The sequence below is a fragment of the Vicia villosa genome, linkage group LG7 (assembly GCF_029867415.1).
Source record: "Vicia villosa cultivar HV-30 ecotype Madison, WI linkage group LG7, Vvil1.0, whole genome shotgun sequence".
NCBI lineage: Eukaryota > Viridiplantae > Streptophyta > Magnoliopsida > Fabales > Fabaceae > Vicia > Vicia villosa.
The window spans coordinates 135,754,631-135,771,636 of record NC_081186.1 but is presented as its reverse complement, the minus strand read 5'-3'; the positions used below and the strand labels follow the sequence as shown (position 1 = coordinate 135,771,636).

At 40.5% G+C, this 17,006-nt stretch overlaps 1 long non-coding RNA gene across 1 annotated transcript in view; it reads left to right on the top strand.

Annotated features, from left to right (window-relative positions):
• The first annotated feature begins 2,493 nt into the window (after nt 1–2,493).
• Nucleotides 2,494–17,006, top strand: part of LOC131616836 (uncharacterized) — a 41,377-nt gene continuing 26,864 nt past the window's right edge. The window contains exons 1-2 of the long non-coding RNA XR_009288262.1: nt 2,494–3,072; nt 5,421–14,689. This is a non-coding gene — a long non-coding RNA (uncharacterized LOC131616836). The remainder of the gene's footprint in view (nt 3,073–5,420; nt 14,690–17,006) is intronic.

The window sequence follows — 17,006 nt, the reverse complement described above, 5'->3', positions numbered from 1 at the left end:
TGAGCATCTCATCCCTCACTTGTTGGAAGAAAGTGATTGGACTGATCGGTGTCTATGAGGTGTTGAATCTTGATGGTGAGTAGGCAGTTGAACGGTACATAGTTGTATGCTTCATTCCCTAACTTTTGCCTAGGCTGCCCTTTCAGGTTTTCAGCCTACCGGGATAGTATTTGTTTAGTCTCTAATTTTTGCCTGGACCGCCCTTTCGGGTTTTCAATCCACCGAGACGCTCATTTTTTTGCCTAAGTCGCCCTTTCAGGTTTTCAACTTAGCGAGCTGTTTTTTTTTCTTTTTAAGCGAAGTATTTTTTGACTATGTCAGCATTCACAGGGTGTGGGAAATCCTCACCATCCATGGTGGTAAGCAACATGGCTCCGCCGGAGAATATTTTCTTGATTATGAATGGTCCCTCGTAGGTGGGAGTCCATTTGCCTCTGGGATCACCTTGCGGTAAGATGATGCGTTTGACAACCAAGCCACCAGTTTGGTATGTGTAGCAACCTGCCCTAAAAATTTAGAGATTAGAGTCGCCACCTATTCTGAAGGGCGAATAGGAAACCCTACGCAGATACGAGATTCAGGGTAAGTTATTATAATCAGGTTGAGGGAAGGTGTTAGGCACCCTCAACCCTTTCCTAAAGGCTAACATCTCAAAGATAAAGGTTTATGGCAAAAGATAAAGAAAGATGACAGACAGTTAATAGAGTTGAAAGACTAATTATATGAACATGATTAGAGTTTGGAAGAGGGGGACTCGCCTTGTTGCCAAGTGCCTACGTACCTCCTTATGGAGGATCAGAGTCTACGTAGTTCGGGGACAGGGTTGTACGCCTTAGAATTGAATTTGATTAGAGATGTGTTTTTTAGAGGCTTTTTGAATGGCCTATCGTAGTTTGATGATTCTGTAGTTCTGAATGGATTTTAGAAATATTTTAAGGTTCGGGCGTACAACCCGGATTTGGCACAATTAACCGCAATGATCAATAGGTTTGATCACCATAGTTAAGAGATTAGGGGTTTTGCACCATTACCAATTCAAACCGATTGATTCGATTATCACCAATAATGACTTAATGTGTTTTATTATGTTTTGTGAATTTTATTTTGTATTGTTACCCCTCATAATCGATTAATACGATTACAAATAATAACAAATTAAATTTAGAACGAGGGAGGATTAATCATCACAATCAATAAGATAATTGCAACCATTTAATCGAATATAATTTGATTTGTATTTTATTTAAATAGAATTTTTAATTAAAATTATCGTTGACCATAGCGATTAATCGATTTAATCGGCACGAACAACAAATTGACATTTTAATATAAATATCACATAATAATTTATTTATAAAAAATAATTATTATATAATTAACATATATTAAAAGGTATTTTAATTAAAACAAAATAAATAATTAAAATTATATTTAAGTTAATTAGGACTCAGATTCAATATGGCAGCTTTGAGGGTGTATGATATGGACATTAGATCTGGGGCGTGAGATCTACTTGGATGGAGAATCCTATGGTCAGCTATGGAGGATGTATGGTGAGGCCTATGGACATGTGCACGTGGGATCAGGAGTTTGGAAATTTAGAAAAAATATATGTGGGAGATGGGGTTCGAACCCACACCCTCTCCCTTGCCAGCACTCACTCTTACCAACCCAACCAAACGCTTTAGTCGTTTGAAACACGCGTCTGATACATAATATCTGAAAATCCCAGGACACAATTAAAACACGCGCCAGTTTTCAAACGGACCAACAAGATGATGACACGCTGTTGCACCCCAAAATTTGCCCTCTTCATTTGAGCCATAAGTTAATAATGACGTTTATTTCGTCATTCAAGAATTGAAGAAAAATAATAAAGAGTTTTCATGGGTTTAAGAAGATAAGGTGTGAAAAATGGTTTAAACAGTGTAAATACGAGAAAATTCGCAAGTCCTATTTGGAAGGTGATATGAGCTAAGTTCCCGCGTTGCCTCGACTGTTTCGACGATATCTACAACTTTCGTGTTTGGCTTAGAAACCAATTCCATGAGGAAGGTTGTCGAATTTTCAAATTACTGGAGCGTTCGTAGTGAAAAATGGTGCTGAACCGCAGGTTTTCGGACAATAAAAAATTCATATCTCACAATCCGTTCGTCCGATTCACTCGAAAATTTAAGTGGAGCTCCGTGTCATCATTACCGAGATTTCATATGTTCAGACCGAAGGCCAATTATGCACTGGAAATTCCCAGCATTTTGAAGAACACCGTAATCTCTCGGTAAAAAATGTGTTTTCGGGTATGTCGCGCCAAGTTTGAAAATTCATAACTTCTTCGATTTTTATCGTATGAAGTCCATTCCAGTGGCATTCTCTTAGAAATTTCGTTACCTTCGATTCTTCGTCACACGTGCTAAGTCAGATTTCGAGCCGAAGTTTGAGTTTTATCACTTTTTCTGAACGGTACTCGCAAAATTCTGCACAGTCGCACCATATGAACCGATTTTTCTCGTCATTCAAACGCGCATAATTTCCTCACCGTTTGTCGGATTGAGACGATTCTCGCGGCTACGAGTCACAAATTTGGTCATCTTCATAGTGATGTTCGTTTTATTTCCGAATTTCGCACCGATTCACGTTTCCTCGAAAACGAGCAAAAAGAGATACATCGGGGGCATTTTTGACATTTCACCATTTAAACTATATAAACAATTTTCCCTCCTTTTCTCTCATAATTCCACTTTTACCAAAAATCACACAAACAAAAACCAATTCTCACTCACTTCTCTCTAAGATCAAAATACCAAAAAAATATAGAAAAAAGGGAAGAACACTATGAACTTCATAGAATTCCTCAAGAACACGTAAAGAAAAAGTTTCAGATCTCTTTCTGAACTCTCTTTTTCCGATCGCACATCACTTGTCTCCACACGGTGACCGCGGCACATCCCTCCGGCGATTGTCTTCCGACACGACTTCCCCCTCCGGTGCGAATTCACTTTCCGGTGCAGCAAGCTTCCGACGCGGCATCTTCCACTTCGTACTTCCGATCACTTTCTCGTCATTTCGATTACGGTAATTCAATTCTTGGAACTTTGACCTCGCTTTAGAACTTTGATCTTGCTTTTGAAGTAATGTAGTTGTGTCGTGGATAATGCTTAATACTCATTGTTATTAGTAATTAGAAAAGTGAATTTGAATTACTTGCTGTTCATTTTGTGATGGTGCGGAAAGTTGATAGGAGTCATAGTTTGTACGTGAATTGTATCACTTGAATGGATGAGCATTCATGAGTTGATTGTTTGTTCACAAATAAGCATGCTAGGTGCTTGTATTAATGCTTGTATGAACTGTCGGCATTGCAAATTGATCATTACTAATTGATTGATGCTTATTGTCATGTGTTGATGACGTTGTTTCAATTTTGTTGTCCAAATTGCGTGGTGATGTTGAGTGGTAAGTGTGGAGTTGGATGATTGAACCAAGTTGCTGTCATTTCTTGTAGATTATTTGAAATATGATAAACATTGGTTATGTCAGCTTCATGAGACAATATGCTAACTTGTTCATTTTTTTCAATTTGTGCTAAAAATGTGTTTTAGTCATAACTCTCTAACCGTATGGAGTTTTCTGGATTTTTTTTAATGAAAACCGATTTTCTCGAACATTCCAAAGCTCTCCGCGCGTACGGTTTCTCGATTCGGACAAAATTCGGTCCAGTTTCGGGTGGTCTGCCCTGTTACGGGTTTGTGATATTTTACCGAAATTTTGGCCAAACCGATTCGATTTTCATGTTTTCATTTGTTTGATGGTGTCATGTTATTAAATGTGTGTTGTTCTTAATGATGGATGTATTGATATCGTGATTTCGAATAGTTGACTCAAGAAGAAACTTGATCCTAAGCATGGTGTCATTTGTTAAGAGTTTGATGCTACTTGAAAAGAACATGTCTCATGCTAAAATCAACTTGCGGATTGTGTGATGTTTTGCGCTAGACATTGTACATAGATGCTGGAATTTTGGTGTTGTTTTAGTGATTGATAATGTGAATTGTATTGCTCATTTGGTGGACATTTGATGCTGGAAATTTCTATGTTGGTTGGTGGTATTGTTGACATGTAATTTGAGAGAACGATGAATTTCAATTGTGTTGAAATGCTGAAAATTAATCGGTACCATGCTTATGTGAACTGTTGTGCATTTGTCCTGAATGTTAGTAACACTTGATGCTTAATTGTTGAGAACTTTATTTGTTAAGGATTTGATACTTTGTGCTTACTTGAAACTATGCTTGATTCTAATTTCCAACATGTCAATTATATGCTATCTTGTGCAAAGTACCATGAACCATTTTCTTGTGTTTAGATGTGTTTCTAAGTAATTTTTGGGACTGTTTTAGAGCATCTCAATGCAGAATTTTTGGTTGTGTAGTTGTTGGTGCATTTCATCATTTTGTTGACTCATGGGAATGTAGAAACTAAAAGAAATTGTTGTGTATTTGGCTTATGATTTAGTCGTGGATACAAAATGAGAATAGAGCTTGTTTGATTGATTAAGTGATGTTGTTGAGTGTTGATTTTTTCTGTTATGACATGAATGCTATCCTCTTTTTCCCTCATTTTTGCAAATAGACGCGCTACGTCGGCTTTGATTGAAAATGTTACAACTTTAGAACCGCTTATCATTTTTAAGCATGTAATTAGTGTTTCTTGAGTGGAATATGATTTTCGGAACTGTTAGAACGATTTATTTTCGGTTTCGGCCGACTTTTTCCACCGATTCCGCTTCTGCCCCGTCTTGAAAGTCGCGCTTCCGGGACGATTTTGTAAATTCTAATTGCATATTTGACTTCTTTAGCACGTTTTAACCTTGCAATAAAATTTTGGATTAATTCTGACGAGTTTAGTTTTCACTGTTTTTACCCGGTTTTGCCGTTTCGGTGTACCGTTGTGCATGTAAATACTTGTGTTGGCTTCCGTAGTTTTAGTGTACATATTTGATTTGCTTTTGAATACTATCTCATGTTTCTTCTTATTCGCTTTTGTTATGTTTTTACTTTCTATTCCGTTATCCATTTCCGATTCAGCTTATAATTCAATAACGCAATTCCGATTGCGGTGTCTTGTTATCTCTAACGTGTGTGCTAGTATGCAAGGCAACATGGAGGCTCTAGTCGATGTCCGCTCTCGTGTTCCGCTTTATTTGCGGGACACGACATTTATCCTCTCTCTGATTCGCGTTTCTACACGCATCCTTTATCATTATGCTTGTTTGTCTGGATTTCTGTTTCCCTTGCAGGTGTATGATATTCGTTGTGCCCGATGCACACGTTGGCGCGTGATTTACTTTCATCGCGTCGACTCTTGATTGCTCATGCGGATTTTAATCGGAGTGCTGACATGTTTGCTGTTGCTTTTGCTAGCTCGCTCGCGGGATCCTAGTTTACTCGCTCTCTTCGCTTTAGTTTACGGATCATCATCCGTTTGGTATTGATTTCGTTTCATTTTATTTCTCTCGCACTTTATCGCTTTCCCGCATCATCCAATAACATGAGAAGTAGGACTTAGACATGCATCTGGCCAAGTCCTCGAAAGAGGCTCTGTTTTTGTTGGTGTGTTTATATTTGTGCTTTGCGGCAGGGAGTCACGGTGTAATAAGTCCTATATGGCACTCTGTTAAGTCCTCATGGAAGGCATGCGGTCAAGGGTTCGTAATCAACCCCCGCCTAGTCTCATCGAGTCTGTTTGGTATGCGCACGCCTCGCGTTGTTTGCTTCCGAACGTGCAAAAGATCTTGTTATCGAGTATGTCAGGTAAAGGGTTCATGCAGTCGGACCCCCGCCTTTCCTATAGCTCGCGTCGCTCGACGTTGATGCTCGGTGTACGCACGCACCGTTTTCCTTTACGATCCGTGACAGCTTGGTTGCTGAGAGGGGTCCGCCCTCTTGTCTATGGCCCGATCATTTTCACGAGGTCTAATGCTTGGTTGACTTGGGTTGAGCTGCTCCCCTTGGCTATGGCGGGACCGCTTTTCTACCATTCGGTCAGTACCGTTGGTTTTGTTTGCTTCACGAGTGGATGCTCGTTTGTGTGCTCATTGTTTGCTTCCCTTTTCCCTCGTAGGTTGATTAGTTTAGTTTAGACTGATACCCTTTGTATGATAACATTAGGTAGCAAGCTTTCCCCCTTAGCTTAGGTTTCCCTCATGCATTCTTTAAAACACAAACCACACTCTTTGATTTTTTTTTCTAAGGACTTGTTATTTCCGCTCCATTCCCAAGCATAAGTCTCCAAAGGTCGAGCAGCGGAGTGTGAATGTAACTTGTCCACCTAAAAAACACAAAACAAACAAAAATTAGTTAGCCGAGCTACGGTAGCTCTGATTCTGCAAAATAGATACGTAGGCAGCGGGGTAGGGCCCGTGCGAGCACAATCCTTTCTTTTCCCTACATTCTGCATTCATTTTAGTCCAGATTAGAGTAGTTTGCTTACACACCCATAGATTTAGACACAGGCGTGGATACCATCGAGTACGATGGGCGCGAGGGGTGCTAACACCTTCCCCTCGCGTAACCGACTCCCTTACCCTTTTTCTCTGGTCGTGAGACCGTTGTTTTATTTTGTGGTTTGCTGGCATTCCCTTCCTTTTCAGGATAAATATGTTAGTGGCGACTCTGTTAATTTTCGCGGTAGCGACAGCTGGCGACTCTGCTGGGGACGTCTTGACCTGTTGCTGGTCCGGACCTAGCGAGTCGATCCTAGCGCTTGTGTGTTTATCATTGGGTGTTTTTACTGCTTTGCATATTTACCTGTTTGCATTGCATTCTATGTGCGCGTTTACTTTTCTGCATCATATTCTGTACTGGCTGGATATCTGTCTGTTGGGTGGGTGTTTCAAGAGGTAAAAGGCCCAATACCCAGGCTATGTGTGAACCATAGGAACCCTAGGATAGAGTGGGAGCATGGTTTGTCTCGAGGTGTACGTCTCGGGATGGATTATGTGAACACGAGCAGAGTAGTGGTTTCAAATGGAGGTATTATCGTCACCCGCTTACGCGCTGTGATGATGCTTACCTTCGGGCGGACCGTATACTGCGTTTCATGACCTTACCTTGGCCTAGATTTTACCCGTGAGTGGGGCGGGAATCAATGATTATATAACAGGTACATTGTTGGTGACCGCTGTTCTTGTTCGTGGGTTACCGCTGTTCTCGTCCGTGGGTTACCGCTGTTCTCGTTCGAGTGTGCTATTGGTTCCTGTTCGTGGGGTACTATGGTTCTAGTTCGAGTGGTAATCTATGTTCTATGGGTTTTGGTTCTATCGATTGACATTCCGTGTTCCGTGTGGTTTACAATTTGGGGCCTAACCTTTGAACTTGTGCCGTGTGATCTCTCGGCATCCCAGATATATCCAGTATTGTGGTTCCCACCACCTTGCATCATTGCATGTTTACTTTCCAAAAAATGATGTACAAAAAATAACTAGCATACTAGCATACGTGTTCCTTCCATTTCCAAGGAATCGTGTCTTTAAGTCTCGTGCCGAGCTTTTCTATCTCTTGCTTTCTAAAAAAATCAAATGAGGATTCCTTGGAAATCGAATGAACATGGCATTTCACGCATATCATGCATCTCATATATTTCATGCATAACAGGTGTTCAGGATTGAGGATTTCTTATTCAGACTTGATACTCTCACCATACTCAGAGACTTGATTTGTTCTTATTGTGTGTTCAAAGATGAGTCATGAAACAACTTTGTGGGGTGATCAAGAGGAAAGCTCAGTTGAGGTTCTTGTTGAAGACTTGTCTTATGCTCACTTGCTTCCAAGCTTGCTTTATTTGCAATTGGTTAAGCTTTGTACTATGTGGTTGTCTACAAGTTCTCTGCTGGATGATTATGACACTAGGTGTGAGTTCTATCTTGGGGCACCTGGTCGTGATGTTAGTATCTACAAGTCTTTGAAATTGCTTGGGGCTCCCACACGAGGGATAAGCAAGACATTGTCTATCTTGAGCATTGCACCATTTGCATTGCTCGAATCCCTAAAGCATTACAAATTCCGTGTGACTTCGTCGGAATCTTCTGCCAGATAGTAATCAAGAGTGATCTACAAAGGTACCTCTCATTCTCAAAGTTCTGCTTCACATCCTGAGTCACCTCCTCCTCTCTTGGAGTTTCCTTGTCAGTATCCTTTGCTTGTCAACAGACACGGAAAGAGTATAAGAAGCAAGCTGATGTGATCCTAGTGCCATTATGTTCAGTTTCTTCTGTGCTTGATGGAATTTCAGTTGGTTAAGATTCTTGCTTTGGATCTTTCTCACCACAGATAGCTCTCCTGATTTTGATGACTATACTCGGTGTTTTCCATTCTGGGGCACCTGATCATAATGTCAAACCTTACAAGGTGTTGAGGTACAAAGAGTCCAAGACTTGCTCGATGCAGAGATGTTTGAGTTTATTCATAATGGTTTCTACTGGTCAATCCATTTTCATCTGCTGCAAGTAGATTGTTTGTTCTTCCTCGAGGAAGTAACTCTTGAGAATCACTTGCAATTGGTACTACGGAGGCTTCCTTCACAATATCTATTGTGTGTTCCAAGTATTGACTTTGATAGCCAAGCTTCAGAGGTTATTGTTGTTCGCTGATAGTAATACAAAGTTTCTCCATTCATGATGGTGTTTTCTGCTTCAGCAACTATATTTAGGGCTCCCGACCGAAGGATAAGCAAGACTCCGTGTTCTTGAGTTCGCATCATTGGCAGCTCAAATCCCTAAAGCATTCACAAAATCCATTCGCTGTATTTGGGTCTCCCGACCGAGGGATAAGCAAGACGCCTTGTATCTTGAGTTTGTGCACCACTTGCACATACTCAAATCCCTAAAAGCTGAGCACTTGCAACTTCTGTATGACTTTGCCGAAATCTTCTTCCAGGAAGTGATCTTAAATGTTATGGCGTAATGCTTGGTGTGCTTTCTACTCTGGGGCACTTGGTTATCTGATTGAAGATTGTCAGACATTCAAAGATAAGGTTCCAGACCTGATTGAATCAAAGGCCATCACATTCGCACCTAAAGGCCAGAATTGAAGTTCTCCTTTGACTTAGCGAATCTTCTGAAGCAACAAGTCCATACGGAGAGGATCTCCTCAACATTGCCAACTACTGAATCATCATGCATGTTCATGTTTAAGCTTTCTTGCTTTGTTCAATACTGGTTGCATGCAAAACTTGTTTGTTTTTGAATTATAATAATAATGCATTGGATATGTTTGTCTTGGAAAAATCCATTCGCTTTTGCTCTTATATGTTTTCTTTGCTTTTTGTGATACCTAACTCTTGTTAACAAAGCACGATAACTCTGTAGGGAGAATGATGAACATAATACCAAGAATCTCAAATGGTATGCTTTTGAGTAGAACCCTGTTGATGATGTACAGGCATTGTTTCAAATTCCCAAACACTGGAGATATAAGGGAGATAGACCTTCGTCAACCCTTCTGAGCCTTCGAAGTAGGAGTTTCTTTTCTATGCAGAAAAAACCCTTATTTTAACCCTGGGGCAGGGTAGTATTCAGTTAACCTGATCGAGCATTCTAAATTCATCAGGAGCACACATATAAGGATACAACAATGGCTATCTTTTAAAAGGTTGAGGAAAGTCAAATCCACAACGGTTATCCCTCACCTCAGGAGGTTGAGACATCAAATTTATCCCTCACATCAGGAGGTCGAGACCAATCAAAGTCGTTGTGGTTTATCCCTCACATCAGGAGGTCAAAGGATGATAGTACCACAATGGTAATTCCTCATTAATCAAAGACTCAGGCAGTCACTATGCACTTCCAACAATTCAGAGATTCAGGATCACACGACTTGTTCAAAAGAAAAGAATAAATCAAAAAAAGAAGAAAAGCCCGCTAAGTCAACAACTTGAAAACAAGTGACTTAGGCAAAAGTTAGGGCATCCCGCTGGACATCTAAATCAAAATTCAAACGAATTTGTCCAGGCAAAAGTTAGGGAAACGAAAAAAAAGAAAAGCAAAAAAAAGAGAAAAACAAGGATTACAAAATAAAGATCCTCAACAAAGAACAAAGTCGTGTGGTCAGACACCAAAAAAGAAAGGAAAAGTGATTGTCGCGTCCAAAAGACCTCATTGATTCCTCAATCATTTCCAAACTCCTCTTGAAAGATGAATGCTCGTGTCAAGTTAATTGAACTTAGGACTGGAGAACATCACGAAGGGGGTGGGCACCAAATAATTTTGAGCCTAAAAATCTCTTTTTCTAAAAAACCGTGAACCTGGCCACGTTACAACCCTTAAAAGTCCTAACTGAAGCATGGGTTAATTTGAAAGAAAACTATACACGAGAATACGGTAAGCTGACTCCTAAGAGATCCGCTAAGCGCTTGAGTTGGTATCACACCATCTTTCTTTCTTTCATAAAAACTCGATGTTATGACATCCTTTCAAAAAGTTTCTTTAAACTTCAAGACAAACATGCTCTTTGCATTAGAATTATATTTCTCATAATAAACATTCTTTGCATGTGAACAAGTGCTTAACATCAAGAAAGTTTCCATCATGAACTTCAGATGAAAAGTTTATTCCTCCCAAAGGACATGTTGTCTTCAGAATTCTATTGAGCAGAGGTAGAAATATTTCAAAGTCTGATCCCCTCAGGGGCACAAAAGCATTTGATTACTTTGTCGAGCAAGTTTTCACTCAATCTGAGGAAATCAGGTCAAGATTCGAAGAATCTCTCAAAGTGCTAAGCAATCAGGGGCATTCACTCAAGCACAGTCAGACCTACCTACAATACAAGTCAGACTGGGGCATGGTGCCAAAATACTTGATACTGGGGAAAGTCAGTATGATATTTACAGAAGGTCCTTACGAGATTAATCTCTTCAAAGTCCTTACAGGCTAGGGCAAGACACTATGCATTGGCATTTTATCCTCATCAGGAGGTGTTCAGTTTAAAGTTCAGGTGTGAGCTAAACAACTTATGAACTTGAGAACCGTCAAGGTTGTCATCCTCAACAATCAGAATCTGAAAGTCCAATCTTTAGTGGCATCTCTTTGCATTTCAGTGTGATTTTCAAATCCCTTCCGGAGGTTGCAAGCGTTGGTTATTGGTATCCCTCAACCAGAGTCATGTCACGTGGACATCGAGTCCTTGCTTTCCGACCCTCGCGTCGTGAGTTTATCTCCTCTCCGACCCTCGAGTCGTGAGTTTATCTCCTCTCCGACCCTCGAGTCGTGAGTTTACCTCCTTTCCGACCCTCGCGTCGTGAGTTTACCTCCTTTCCGACCCTCGAGTCGTGAGTTTATCTCCTTTCCGACCCTCGCGTCGTGAGTTTATCTCCTCTCCGACCCTCGAGTCGTGAGTTTATCTCCTTTCCGACCCTCGAGTCGTGAGTTTATCTCCTTTCCGACCCTCGCGTCGTGAGTTTATCTCCTCTCCGACCCTCGAGTCGTGAGTTTATCTCCTCTCCGACCCTCGAGTCGTGAGTTTACCTCCTTTCCGACCCTCGCGTCGTGAGTGTACCTCCTTTCCGACCCTCGCGTCGTGAGTTTATCTCCTTTCCGACCCTCGCGTCGTGAGTTTATCTCCTTTCCGACCCTCGCGTCGTGAGTTTACCTCCTTTCCGACCCTCGCGTCGTGAGTTTATCTTTTTTCCGACCCTCGTGTCGTGAGTCTATCTCCTTTCTGACCTTCGTGTCATGGATTTCCAACAATTGCAGATAGTTGTCATATACACTCCAATGTGTCTGTAGGCCCATTACTTGATTAGCATCTTTACAATCAACACGAATATGCAGAACTATGAAAGCCAATGTCTGTTTGGTCCCTTTGAAGTCAACACTTGCTTGACCCATTAATCCCACTTATTGGTGGTGTTCCCTTGAAGGACTAATTCTTGTTTGATGCTCCGGCCGATACTTGTTTGGTGTTCTAATCATTGCTTGCCTATCAGCTCATTGAATCCAGTGCCTGTATGGAAAGTTTCAAAGCCAAGATGGCTGACAATCTATTTGCTCTTGCATTTGCCCATTGTGGGTGAGCATTACCGTTCTCTGCCATGTGAGGAGACCCTGTGAAAGATGTCATGCTATATCCCGGGGCATTTTCATTTGTTTGTCTCGCAGGTACGTCCTTGCAAGCGCTTTGCATCAACATGTTGGCGGACCTAGCCATGAGAGATTCTCACTCCCCAGACGAGTGTTTCCTAACGAGAGATTCTCATTCCCCAGTGGATTACATTCAGATGAGACTTTCTTTGTTCCAAGATTCTCATTTCCTCAGTAAAGCACATCTTGATGCATTCTCCATGCTACAAAAGTCTTGTTCCCGGTGGAATGTCTTCTCCCCAGTTGAATCATGATAGAATGGTATCTGATTCCCAGCAGGCTCTTAATGAGGTCTCTTGCCCGAATTCCTCGTTCTCCCCAGTAGAGGTTTTCTCCCCCCAACAGATTGACTTGTTTTCCCCGAGAGAGTCATCTTATTCCCTAGTGGAGTTGTCTTAACAAAAGGTTCTTACGCTAAGTTACTTATCCCCAGCGGATCTCTCATATCCTTAGCAGATCATTGTGCAGAGGTATTCATCTTCCCCACTGAGTTTTCTTCCCTCAGTAAAGATTCACATGCATCCACAGCAGGATCTGTTCTCATCTAGAACTTCCCCAGCGGAATGCGTCCTACACCAGCAGGTTGTTCACTCCTCCCCAGAGTTATCTCCACGACTTGCTCTTATCTCCTCATCCCCAGAATGTCGAGAATTTTCTTCTCCAGAGAAGTTTCCAGGGTGTCCCCTAAGCAGTTAATTGGGATGTTCTACTCCCCAAGCAGGATTTGATTTCCCAATCAGAGCTCGCGTCCAGATTTGGTCGTCTCCAGCAGATTTCTGATCCATCTTTGCCAGCTCACGGTTTGTGACTTCGGGTCACGTATCTTGTCTTCCTCACAGAGTTCCATATTCTCTCCGGGACTGCTTCAGCAACTCAGTGCTCCTCCGTTGTCTCCCCAAGCGACGTCTAAATCATGCATCATTCACATTACATTCTCTAAGCGTGTAGTGATTCCATTCTTGGAATACTATTCCATAAAACATTCATACATGCATCATGCATAAATCATGTCATACTTGTCTCTTTTTACAGGAAAGTTATCAAGTTTCAAAATGCCTCCCAGAGCGGCTCGCCTAACCATTACAGGCACTTATCTTGGGGTTCGAATTAGAATAAGGGTGGTACATTCCTTCTTTATGCAAGATGGAATCCCCTATTGATCAAGAGCGCAAATTTTCGAGTTCATTCTGGTATTCAATCTTCTTCCACCTTAACGGTTCGAAACTTTCGTTTCTCACTCGTCAAGTTCAAGAAGTTTGAATAGGGGCAGCTGTTGCACCCCAAAATTTGCCCTCTTCATTTGAGCCATAAGTTAATAATGACGTTTATTTCGTCATTCAAGAATTGAAGAAAAATAATAAAGAGTTTTCATGGGTTTAAGAAGATAAGGTGTGAAAAATGGTTTAAACAGTGTAAATACGAGAAAATTCGCAAGTCCTATTTGGAAGGTGATATGAGCTAAGTTCCCGCGTTGCCTCGACTGTTTCGACGATATCTACAACTTTCGTGTTTGGCTTAGAAACCAATTCCATGAGGAAGGTTGTCGAATTTTCAAATTACTGGAGCGTTCGTAGTGAAAAATGGTGCTGAACCGCAGGTTTTCGGACAATAAAAAATTCATATCTCACAATCCGTTCGTCCGATTCACTAGAAAATTTAAGTGGAGCTCCGTGTCATCATTACCGAGATTTCATATGTTCAGACCGAAGGCCAATTATGCACTGGAAATTCCCAGCATTTTGAAGAACACCGTAATCTCTCGGTAAAAAATGTGTTTTCGGGTATGTCGCGCCAAGTTTGAAAATTCATAACTTCTTCGATTTTTATCGTATGAAGTCCATTCCAGTGGCATTCTCTTAGAAATTTCGTTACCTTCGATTCTTCGCCACACGTGCTAAGTCAGATTTCGAGCCGAAGTTTGAGTTTTATCACTTTTTCTGAACGGTACTCGCAAAATTCTACACAGTCGCACCATATGAACCGATTTTTCTCGTCATTCAAACGCGCATAATTTCCTCACCGTTTGTCGGATTGAGACGATTCTCGCGGCTACGAGTCACAAATTTGGTCATCTTCATAGTGATGTTCGTTTTATTTCCGAATTTCGCACCGATTCACGTTTCCTCGAAAACGAGCAAAAAGAGATACATCGGGGGCATTTTTGACATTTCACCATTTAAACTATATAAACAATTTTCCCTCCTTTTCTCTCATAATTCCACTTTTACCAAAAATCACACAAACAAAAACCAATTCTCACTCACTTCTCTCTAAGATCAAAATACCAAAAAAATATAGAAAAAAGGGAAGAACACTATGAACTTCATAGAATTCCTCAAGAACACGTAAAGAAAAAGTTTCAGATCTCTTTCTGAACTCTCTTTTTCCGATCGCACATCACTTGTCTCCACACGGTGACCGCGGCACATCCCTCCGGCGATTGTCTTCCGACACGACTTCCCCCTCCGGTGCGAATTCACTTTCCGGTGCAGCAAGCTTCCGACGCGGCATCTTCCACTTCGTACTTCCGATCACTTTCTCGTCATTTCGATTACGGTAATTCAATTCTTGGAACTTTGACCTCGCTTTAGAACTTTGATCTTGCTTTTGAAGTAATGTAGTTGTGTCGTGGATAATGCTTAATACTCATTGTTATTAGTAATTAGAAAAGTGAATTTGAATTACTTGCTGTTCATTTTGTGATGGTGCGGAAAGTTGATAGGAGTCATAGTTTGTACGTGAATTGTATCACTTGAATGGATGAGCATTCATGAGTTGATTGTTTGTTCACAAATAAGCATGCTAGGTGCTTGTATTAATGCTTGTATGAACTGTCGGCATTGCAAATTGATCATTACTAATTGATTGATGCTTATTGTCATGTGTTGATGACGTTGTTTCAATTTTGTTGTCCAAATTGCGTGGTGATGTTGAGTGGTAAGTGTGGAGTTGGATGATTGAACCAAGTTGCTGTCATTTCTTGTAGATTATTTGAAATATGATAAACATTGGTTATGTCAGCTTCATGAGACAATATGCTAACTTGTTCATTTTTTTCAATTTGTGCTAAAAATGTGTTTTAGTCATAACTCTCTAACCGTATGGAGTTTTCTGGATTTTTTTTAATGAAAACCGATTTTCTCGAACATTCCAAAGCTCTCCACGCGTACGGTTTCTCGATTCGGACAAAATTCGGTCCAGTTTCGGGTGGTCTGCCCTGTTACGGGTTTGTGATATTTTACCGAAATTTTGGCCAAACCGATTCGATTTTCATGTTTTCATTTGTTTGATGGTGTCATGTTATTAAATGTGTGTTGTTCTTAATGATGGATGTATTGATATCGTGATTTCGAATAGTTGACTCAAGAAGAAACTTGATCCTAAGCATGGTGTCATTTGTTAAGAGTTTGATGCTACTTGAAAAGAACACGTCTCATGCTAAAATCAACTTGCGGATTGTGTGATGTTTTGCGCTAGACATTGTACATAGATGCTGGAATTTTGGTGTTGTTTTAGTGATTGATAATGTGAATTGTATTGCTCATTTGGTGGACATTTGATGCTGGAAATTTCTATGTTGGTTGGTGGTATTGTTGACATGTAATTTGAGAGAACGATGAATTTCAATTGTGTTGAAATGCTGAAAATTAATCGGTACCATGCTTATGTGAACTGTTGTGCATTTGTCCTGAATGTTAGTAACACTTGATGCTTAATTGTTGAGAACTTTATTTGTTAAGGATTTGATACTTTGTGCTTACTTGAAACTATGCTTGATTCTAATTTCCAACATGTCAATTATATGCTATCTTGTGCAAAGTACCATGAACCATTTTCTTGTGTTTAGATGTGTTTCTAAGTAATTTTTGGGACTGTTTTAGAGCATCTCAATGCAGAATTTTTGGTTGTGTAGTTGTTGGTGCATTTCATCATTTTGTTGACTCATGGGAATGTAGAAACTAAAAGAAATTGTTGTGTATTTGGCTTATGATTTAGTCGTGGATACAAAATGAGAATAGAGCTTGTTTGATTGATTAAGTGATGTTGTTGAGTGTTGATTTTTTCTGTTATGACATGAATGCTATCCTCTTTTTCCCTCATTTTTGCAAATAGACGCGCTACGTCGGCTTTGATTGAAAATGTTACAACTTTAGAACCGCTTATCATTTTTAAGCATGTAATTAGTGTTTCTTGAGTGGAATATGATTTTCGGAACTGTTAGAACGATTTATTTTCGGTTTCGGCCGACTTTTTCCACCGATTCCGCTTCTGCCCCGTCTTGAAAGTCGCGCTTCCGGGACGATTTTGTAAATTCTAATTGCATATTTGACTTCTTTAGCACGTTTTAACCTTGCAATAAAATTTTGGATTAATTCTGACGAGTTTAGTTTTCACTGTTTTTACCCGGTTTTGCCGTTTCGGTGTACCGTTGTGCATGTAAATACTTGTGTTGGCTTTCGTAGTTTTAGTGTACATATTTGATTTGCTTTTGAATACTATCTCATGTTTCTTCTTATTCGCTTTTGTTATGTTTTTACTTTCTATTCCGTTATCCATTTCCGATTCAGCTTATAATTCAATAACGCAATTCCGATTGCGGTGTCTTGTTATCTCTAACGTGTGTGCTAGTATGCAAGGCAACATGGAGGCTCTAGTCGATGTCCGCTCTCGTGTTCCGCTTTATTTGCGGGACACGACATTTATCCTCTTTCTGATTCGCGTTTCTACACGCATCCTTTATCATTATGCTTGTTTGTCTGGATTTCTGTTTCCCTTGCAGGTGTATGATATTCGTTGTGCCCGATGCACACGTTGGCGCGTGATTTACTTTCATCGCGTCGACTCTTGATTGCTCATGCGGATTTTAATCGGA